Below are 9,878 nucleotides of genomic sequence, written 5' to 3' on the forward strand. Positions count from 1 at the left end.
ACTCTCCTACATTCCTGATCACCCAGTACTCTCTCCTACATTCCTGGTCACCCAGCATTCTCTCTCCCACATTCCTGGTCACCCAGTACTCTCTCCTACATTCCTGGTCACCCAGGACTGTCTCCTAAATTCCTGGTCATCCAGCACTCTCTCCCACATTCCTGGTCACCCAGTACTCTCTCCTACATTCCTGGTCACCCAGCACTGTCTCCTACATTCCTGGTCTCCCAGCACTCTCCTACATTCCTGGTCACCCAGTACTCTCTCCTACATTCCTGGTCATCCAGCACTCTCTCCCACATTCCTGGTCACCCAGTACTCTCTCCTACATTCCTGGTCACCCAGCACTCTCTCCCACATTCCTGGTCACCCAGCACTCTCTCCCACATTCTTGGTCACCCAGTACTATCTCTTACATTCCTGGTCACCCAGCACTCTCCTACATTCCTGGTCACCCAGTACTCTTCCACATTCCTAGTCACCCAGTACTCCTCACATTCCTGGTCACCCAGTAATCTCTCATACATTTCTGGTCACCCAATACTCTCTCCCACATTCCTGGTCGATTAGTACTCCACCCACATTCCTGGTCACTCAGTACTCTTCCCACATTCCTGGTCACCCAGTACTCTCTCCCACATTCCTGCTCACCCAGTACTCTCTTCCACGTTCCTGGTCACCCAGTACTCCCCCACATTCCTGGCTACCCAGTACTCTCCCCTACATTCCTGGTCACCCAGTACTCTCTCCCACATTCCTGGCTACCCAGTACTCTCCCCTACATTCCTGGTCACCCAGTACTCTCTCCCACATTCCTGGCTACCCAGTACACTCCCCTCATTCCTGGTCACCCAGTAATCTCTCCCATATTCCTGGTCAACCAATACTCTCTCCCACATTTCTTGTCACCCAATACTCTCTCACACATTCCTGGTCACCCAATACTCTCTCCCACATTCCTGGTCACACAGTACTCTCTCCCACATTCCTAGTCATCCAGTACTCTCTCTCGCATTCCTAGTCACCCAGTACTCTCCCACATTCCTAGTCACCAGTACTCTCCCACATATTTCTTTTCATATGCCAAAAACAAGGCAAATACCACATCTAGTATTGGGCCCTTACTCAGACAGGATGGGACTTACACAGATGACAACAAGGAAATGAGCGAAATACTGAAATCCCAGTACGACTCTGTGTTTAGTGAGCCACTAATCAGTCTGAGAATCGACAATCCAAATGATTTCTTCATGAATGAGCCTCAAAACTCCATCAATGTATGCCAGATTTCCGACATTACCCTAACTCCGATAGACTTTGAAAAAGCCATTGACAACATGCCCATGCACTCAGCCCCAGGCCCAGACTCGTGAAACTCTGTATTCATTAAGAACTGCAAGAAACCCCTCTCACGTGCCCTAAGTACAGGCCCGGTGGCCTGGTGGCTAAAGCTCCCGCTTCACACACGGAGGGCCCGGGTTCGATTCTCGGCGGGTGGAAACATTTCGACACGTTTCCTTACACCTGTTGTCCTGTTCACCTAGCAGCAAATAGGTACCTGGGTGTTAGTCGACTGGTGTGGGTCGCATCCTGGGGGACAAGATTGAGGACCCCAATGGAAATAAGTTAGACAGTCCTCGATGACGCACTGACTTTCTTGGGTTATCCTGGGTGGCTAACCCTCCGGGGTTAAAAATCCGAACGAAATCTTATGGAGGAGGAGCTTGGACATGGGTGAAATTCCACACTCATTTAAAACAACGGATATAGCCCCACTCCATAAAGAGGGAAGCAAAACATTAGTTAAGAACTATAGACCAATAGCTCTAACGTCCCACATCATAAAAATCTTTGAAAGAGTTCTAAGAAGCAGGGTTGGAAACCACGTGGATTCCCAAAAACTGCACAATCCAGGGCAACATGGGTTCAGGGCAGGTCGTTCCTGCCTCTCACAACTACTGGATCACTATGATATGGTCTTGGATGCACTGGAAGAAAAACAGAATGCAGATGTAATATACACAGACTTTGCAAAGGCGTTTGACAAGTGCGATCATGGCGTAACAGCTCACAAAATACGTGCTAATGGAATAACTGGCAAAGTGGGGAGATGGATCTTCAACTTCCTAACCAATCGAACACAAAGAGTAGTGGTCAACAGAGTTAAATCGGAAGCTGCCATAGTGAAAAGCTCTGTTCCACAAGGCACAGTACTCGCCCCCATCCTGTTCCTCATCCTCATAGCAGACATAGACAGAGATGTAATCCACAGCACCGTATCATCCTTTGCAGACGATATCAGGATCTGCATGAGACTGTCATCTACTGAGGACACTGTTAACCTCCAAGAAGATATAAACCAAGTTTTCCAATGGGCAACGGAAAACAATATGATGTTCAATGAGGACAAATTCCAACTACTACGTTATGGAAAACTGGAGGAGGTAATAGCTAGAACAGAGTATACTACAAACTCTGGTCATACAATAGAGGGAGTGGTAATGTCTGAGGATCTCACTTTCAAGGATCACAACAGTGCCACGATCACAAGTGCAAAGAAAATGATAGAATGGATAATGAGAACGTTCAGAACGAGAGATGTCAAGCCAATGATGATCCTTTTCAAATCACTTGTTCTCTCTAGGCTGGAATACTGCTGTACATTAACATCTCCGTTCAAAGCAGGTGAAATTGCAGATCTAGAGAGTGTACAGAGAACCTTTACTGCACGTATAAGTTCTATCAAGCACCTCAACTACTGGGAACGCTTGGAAGCACTTGACTTGTACTCGTTGGAACGCAGGCGAGACAGATATATCATAATCTACACTTGGAAAGTCCTAGACGGAATGGTCCCGAATCTACACACAGAAATCACTCCATACGAAAGTAAAAGACTGGGCAGGCGATGCAAACCACCCCCAATTAAAAGTAGGGGCGCCATTGGTACACTAAGAGAAAACACCATAAGTGTCCGGGGCCCAAGACTGCTCAACAGCCTCCCACCAAGCATAAGGGGAATTACCAATAGGCCCCTGGCTGCCTTCAAGAGGGAGCTGGACAGATACCTAAAGTCGGTGCCGTATCAGCCGGGCTGTGGTTCGTATGTTGGACTACGTGCGGCCAGCAGTAACAGCCTGGTTGATCAGGCCCTGATCCACCGGGAGGCCTGGTCGTGGATCGGGCCGCGGGGGCGTTGATCCCCGGAATAACCTCCAGGTAGACTGCATGCAGACCCAATACTCTCTCCCACATTCCTGATCATCTAGTACTCTTTCCCACATTCCTGGTCACCCAGTTCTCTCTCACACATTCCTGGTCACCCAATACTCTCTCCCACATTTCTGGTCACCCATTACTCTCTCCCACATTCCTAGTTACCCAATACTCTCCCACATTCCTAGTCACCAGCACTCTCCAACATTCCTAGTCTTCCTAGTCACCCAGTATCTCTCCCACATTCCTAGTTACCCAGTATTCTCCCACATTACTGGTCACCCAGTACTCTCCCACATTCCTAGTCACCCAGTACACTCCCACATTACTGGTCACCCAGTACTCTCCCACATTCCTAGTCACCCAGTATCTCTCCCACATTCCTAGTTACCCAGTATTCTCCCACATCTTTGGTCACCCAGTACTCTCCCACATTCCTAGTTACCCAGTATTCTCCCACATTCCTGGTCACCCAGTACTCTCCCACATTCCTGGTCACCCAGTATTCTTCCACATTCCTGGTCACCCAGTACTCTCCCACATTCCTAGTCACCAGTACACTCCCACATTCTTTGTCACCCAGTACTCTCCCACATTCCTAGTCACCCAGTACTTTCCCACATTCCTAGTTACTCAGCATTCTCCCACATTCCTGGTCACCCTGTACTCTCCCACATTCCTGGTCACCCAGTATTCTCCCATATTCCTGGTCACCCAGTACTCTCCCACATTCATGGTCACCCAGTACTCTCCCACATTCCTAGTCACCCAGTACTTTCCCACATTCCTAGTTACTCAGCATTCTCCCACATTCCTGGTCACCCAGTACTCTCCCACATTCCTGGTCACCCAGTATTCTCCCATATTCCTGGTCACCCAGTACTCTCCCACATTCCTGGTCACCCAGTACTCTCCCACATTCCTAGTCACCCAGAACACTCCCACATTCTTGGTCACCCATTACTCTCTCACATTCCTAGTCACCCAGTACTCTCCCACATTCTTAGTTACCCAGTATTCTCCCACATTCCTAGTCACCCAGTACACTCCCACATTCTTGGTCACCCAGTACTCTCTCACATTCCTAGTCACCCAGTACTCTCCCACATTCCTAGTTACCCAGTATTCTCCCACATTCCTGGTCACCCAGTACTCTCCCACATTCCTGGTCACCCAGTACTCTCCCACATTCCTAGTCACCCAGTACACTCCCACATTCTTGGTCACCCAGTACTCTCCCACATTCCTAGTCACCCAGTACTCTCCCACATTCCTAGTTACCCAGTATTCTCCCACATTCCTGGTCACCCAGTACTCTCCCACATTCCTGGTCACCCAGTATTCTCCCACATTCCTGTTCACCTAGTACTCTCCCACATTCCTGGTCACCCAGTGCTCTCCCACATTCCTAGTCACCCAGTACACTCCCACATTCTTGGTCACCCAGTACTCTCCCACTTTCCTTGTCACCCAGTACTCTCCCACATTCCTAGTTACCCAGTATTCTCCAACATTCCTGGTCACCCAGTACTCTCCCACATTCCTGGTCACCCAGTACTCTCCCACATTCCTGGTCACCCAGTACTCTCCCACATTCCTGGTCACCCAGTACTCTCCCACATTCCTGGTCACCCAGTACTCTCCCACATTCCTGGTCACCCAGTACTCTCCCACATTCCTGGTCACCCAGTACTCTCCCACATTCCTGGTCACCCAGTACTCTCCTACATTCCTAGTCACCCAGCAGTCTCCCTCACATAAAAAAACAAGATTATATTCGGATTATTAGCCAGTATGATTATTAACCAGGATGATTAACCAGGATGGTTATTAACCAGGAATGTTATTAATCAGGATGGTTATTAACCAGGATGGTTATTAACCAGGATGGTTATTAACCTGTAGGTCTATTAACCAGGATGATTATTAACCAGAAAGGTTATTAACCAGGAAGATAATTAACCAGGATGGTTATTAATCAGGAAGGTTGTTAACCAGGGTGATTATTATCCAGAAATGTTATTAACCAGGAGGGTTATTAAGCAGATTAACCAGACGGATTATTAACCAGGAGGATTATTACCCAGGATGGTTATTAAACAGGAAGGTTATTAACCAGGCTGGTTATTAACCAGGATGGTTATAAACCAGGAAGGTTATTAACCAGAATGGTTATTAACCAGGATGATTATTAATCAGGATGATTATTAACCAGGAAGGTTATTAACCAGGAAGGTTATTAACCAGGATGGTTATTAACCAAAAAGGTTATTAACCAGGAGGGTTATTAAGTAGAAAGGTTATTAACCAGGAGGGTTATTAAGCAGATTAACCAAACGGATTATTAACCAGGAGGATTATTACCCGGGATGGTTATTAACCAGGATGGTTATTAACCAGGAAGGTTATTAACCAAGATGGTTATTAACCTGGATGGTTATTAACCAGGAAGGTTATTAACCAGGATGGTTATTAACTAGGAAGGTTATTAACCAGGATGGTTATTAACCAGGATGGTTATTAACCAGGAAGGTTATTATCCAGGATGTTATTAACCAGGATGGTTATTAACCAGGGAGGTTATTAACCAGGAAAGTTATTAACCCAGGATAACGCAAGAAAAGAAATCCTTGTGGCTTATTTCCATTGGTGTCCTTTAAAATCTCTCCCCCAAGATGCGATCCACAACAGTGGGCTTACACCCTGGTATCTACTTATTGCTAGGTGAACAGTGGCAGCAGGTGTAAGGCGACTAAAACTCTGGTACCTGCTTACTGCTAGGTGAACAGTAACAGCAGATGTAAGGTGACTAAACCCCTGGTACCTGCTTACTGCTAGGTGAACAGTGGCAGCAGGTGTAAGGCGACTAATACTCTGATACCTACTTACTGCTAGGTGAACAGTAACAGCAGCTGTAAGGTGACTAAACCCCTGGTACCTGCTTACTGCTAGGTGAACAGTGACAGCAGGTATAAGGTTAACATGCCAACTTTTGCACTTGTCCGAGTTGGAACCAGGGTCCTTCAGTTGTGAGCCGAAGGCGCTACCATTTGAGCCATAAGCCACCTACATTCACATACCCAACCACCCATCCACCCCCCCCCCACACTAAATAATAAATAAATAAATAAATATATAGACACCGCTAGAAAGCTAAATGATAAAAGAAGGAAGAGGCAAACACTGTTTTCAGAGATTAAGAGATACGATGTCAGAGATCAACTGGTACCTCCAGGAGATAAACACAAGACATATACAATTCTAAAGAAAGCAAACTATATAAAAGCAAGGAAACAAAGAAACATAAATATTTATGAAAATTTGATGTACAGATTACTCTTAGAAAGACTTGCAGTTATGAAGCATGAACGAGAATAAACCTGACATAGTGAGTTGTACTGAAACCACACTGAAAAAAACATGTTCTCAATGATGTATCATTAAGGAAGCTACTTAGTTCTGAGAACAGGCAGACTGGGGAAAAAAAAGAAGAGGCCTAGTGATATTGATTAAAACACTACAAGCACACAAATTTAAATTTAAAAATACAAATAATATCGAAATACTTGTGTCAAAACTCCAGAACAAAAATGAAAACACACGGAAGAAAGAAGAATTTGACAAGACAAGCGAGTGACTGCATAATATACTAATTAAACTGTTAATAAGAAGCGGCTGTGAAAAGGCTTAAGTGAGTGTGATAAATAAGACATGTGCAACACCAGGGTACGTAATGCTGACGCATGAGACCCAAGAGAGCCAGTGGAAGTGGAAAGGTACAGTAGTTGAAAACTCACGTGATCATGTGTGGGTGGGGCATACTATTATAAGTAGGTCACGTCCATAAGGTGGGCCAGAGGTTTAGCAATGGAGTTGTATAAGATATTCTCTGTACCAGGATTCCATGGTGTTACTGTCTCATCAACTTGTCGGTATTATACCTTTGATCTAACAATTATATCACAGTAACTGAGCATGGAGATTTAAAGCAATCAACTGGCTAACCCGCCTGTACATAAGCCTCTGTGCACATGCTTCAGCTGTAGGCTAAGAGACTGATCATCTTGCTCCTCGGGTGATGGACTGACTACGTCAAACAACCTTCATACTTCGTCTATTCTTCCACCAACGCTGTCCCCGGAATTCTAATAAACCTCTGTACTCTACTGATGAAGCCAGCAGTGCAAGCGAAACATTTCGTCAATAAAAATTCCTAGTACTGCAAATGTCTTACTAGCTCACGATAGGCAGGTCAAACTCACACGCACTCATATGCCTATTCAACCTATTTTTAAGGCTACTCAAAGATCTCACATCAACAACGCTACCTGGAAACCAAGTATTTTAATCAATGGCAAAAAAGCACTTACTGCAAAAAAAACTGTTATTCTAGACAACATCTGGCGTGTACAGTATTTCAAATCAAGCCAAACAAGAAATAAAGTGACAGGACATTATATACAGGTGGGGAAGTGAAATCGTTTGTCATCTGTGGCGATGATCTGGGTGGAAGCCGGAGTCACCTCTAACATGTGAGTGGGTGTCGAAGTCACCTTCGGGTTTTCCTATGCAAAATTAGTTTAATCATTGGTTTGGCAACGTTTAAACACTATAGTGTTGGTTGGGGTCTTTAAGATTACCGCTTCAAAGGGACGTCGTCTAGGCTTTGGTTTTCCTTAATGATGAGTTCTGCACATGTCTAATCTATGGGGTGTGCATGTTTGTCTCTGGATAACACAGCGTTGTTGTGATTTTGTCTTTTACAGGCATATACTTTCATTCGAGGATTCTAGTTTGTAAGCTGCGTGACGTTTCACCAATTTAGAATCTGTCACACCTTTCGCATGGGATCTTGTGCATACCTCTTTCTGTGTTGTGTAAGTTCACGTATGATTTTAGAGGTTGTGAGATGTGACTACCACGTTGATGTCGCTTAGTTTGACAGCCTGGGTTATGCTGTCGGCCATATTACCAGAATGTAAGATGCTTTGGTTGCCGAAAGTGGATGTGTATCTGCTGTATTTTGCGTCTGCAATCTAAGATGCAATAAGAGGAAAACTTGAGTTTGGCACCAGTCGTACAGTTGTCTTCAAAAAACAAGAAACACAGTAGTATTGCATTACAGCAAACTAAGGTAAGTATAAAAGACAAAATACAAAGAATTAAGGACGATGACAGAATTACAGTATTGGAGGAGGAAATGTGTAAAATATTGAATACAGTGTTCCAGTGTGTTCCCAAAAGATACCTTAGATTTGTAGATTTATACCTCAAACAGCCAAGTGAAATGGAGGACATTGAAATATGTATTTGAAAGTAAAGTAAAGAGGGTACTGCTGGATGTTGACAAGAAAAAAGGCAATAGGAGGAAAATAAAACAAGAAAACACAATGGGTATTAAAAGAATGTAGATACACTAAGCTATTCCCTCAGGAAAATCGTCGGGTCTTAAACAGGCAGACACAAGAAAAATCAAACAATGTGTCGATATTCATATACAAAAGTATCTTGTTGATAAAGAGTTGTGAAAATACTGGAAAAAAATTACAGGAAAATGGCTAATAAAGCTGTTAACTATCAAACAGTTCTGTTTTCGATTAGCAAATTTCTTTACATCAGAAAATTGAATTGTGTTTATTTAGAGTTTAAGAAGTTTTATAATGGAGTTCTTTACGAATAACTACTCTGGAAATTTAAAAAATAAAGAGTAAATTAATAAAGTGGATTAAAGATTTCTTGTTTTAAAGGGAAGTGCAGAAAGTGGAATGAGGTAAGAGTAAAATATCTTCATGGGCTGATATCACCAGTGGAGTGCCGCAAGGATCAGTTCTTGCCCAATTAATATTTCTAAACTATATAAACGACTTGCCAAAGGGAATAAAAATTATATACATGAACATGTTCGCAAATAATGGAAAAATCCTATGCAAGATAAGAAATAAATATTAATATGTATCCTTGTAGGGAGACCTCAATACACTGAACAAGTAGTGACAACTGAATGATGGAATTTAATATGACAAGTGTGACGTATATAATAAAAAATGTAAAAAAATTGAATAAAAACCACATGAAAAATGTACGAGTAGATTGTGTGATAAAATGTTAAAACAATGTGTCCTAGAAAGAGTTAGTTAGGAGTTATCATTGCCAAAAGATTGCCAAAGAAAAACTATATTAATGAAACAATGAGAACTCCTGTACAACACTTGCCAACTTCAAAATTAGCTTTAAATATATGGACTGAGAATTCTAAAATTAAAAAGCTGTTCATCTCATAGTACAAAATGAAATACGGTGTAAGAGTCTAGAAAATATCTGGATAAACCAGAAAAAGTCAAAATGTACCCAAGTTAAGAAAAAAATTACAAAATAAAGACCTCCTTGGAAATGAGGAAAAAATGAGACACTGTAACTTGACATATCATAAAACAATTAAAATTTTATAAGATTTCCTAATACTATGAAGAGGAAGAACAAGAGGATATAGATATGAACTACTGAAGGGACATTGCGAGCTTAGCTCTGGGGTTATTGTTGCAAATATGTAATTACACTTTAAAAAGACTCGCCTCTACAGACCTAATAATCTGATAAGGGTTTTGTACTGGTTGTAGTTTAACAAGCGACTAGTGACCTTGTTTTGTGCACTAACTCGAGAA

Source organism: Cherax quadricarinatus, chromosome 28, assembly GCF_038502225.1.
Source record: "Cherax quadricarinatus isolate ZL_2023a chromosome 28, ASM3850222v1, whole genome shotgun sequence".
Taxonomy (NCBI): domain Eukaryota; kingdom Metazoa; phylum Arthropoda; class Malacostraca; order Decapoda; family Parastacidae; genus Cherax; species Cherax quadricarinatus.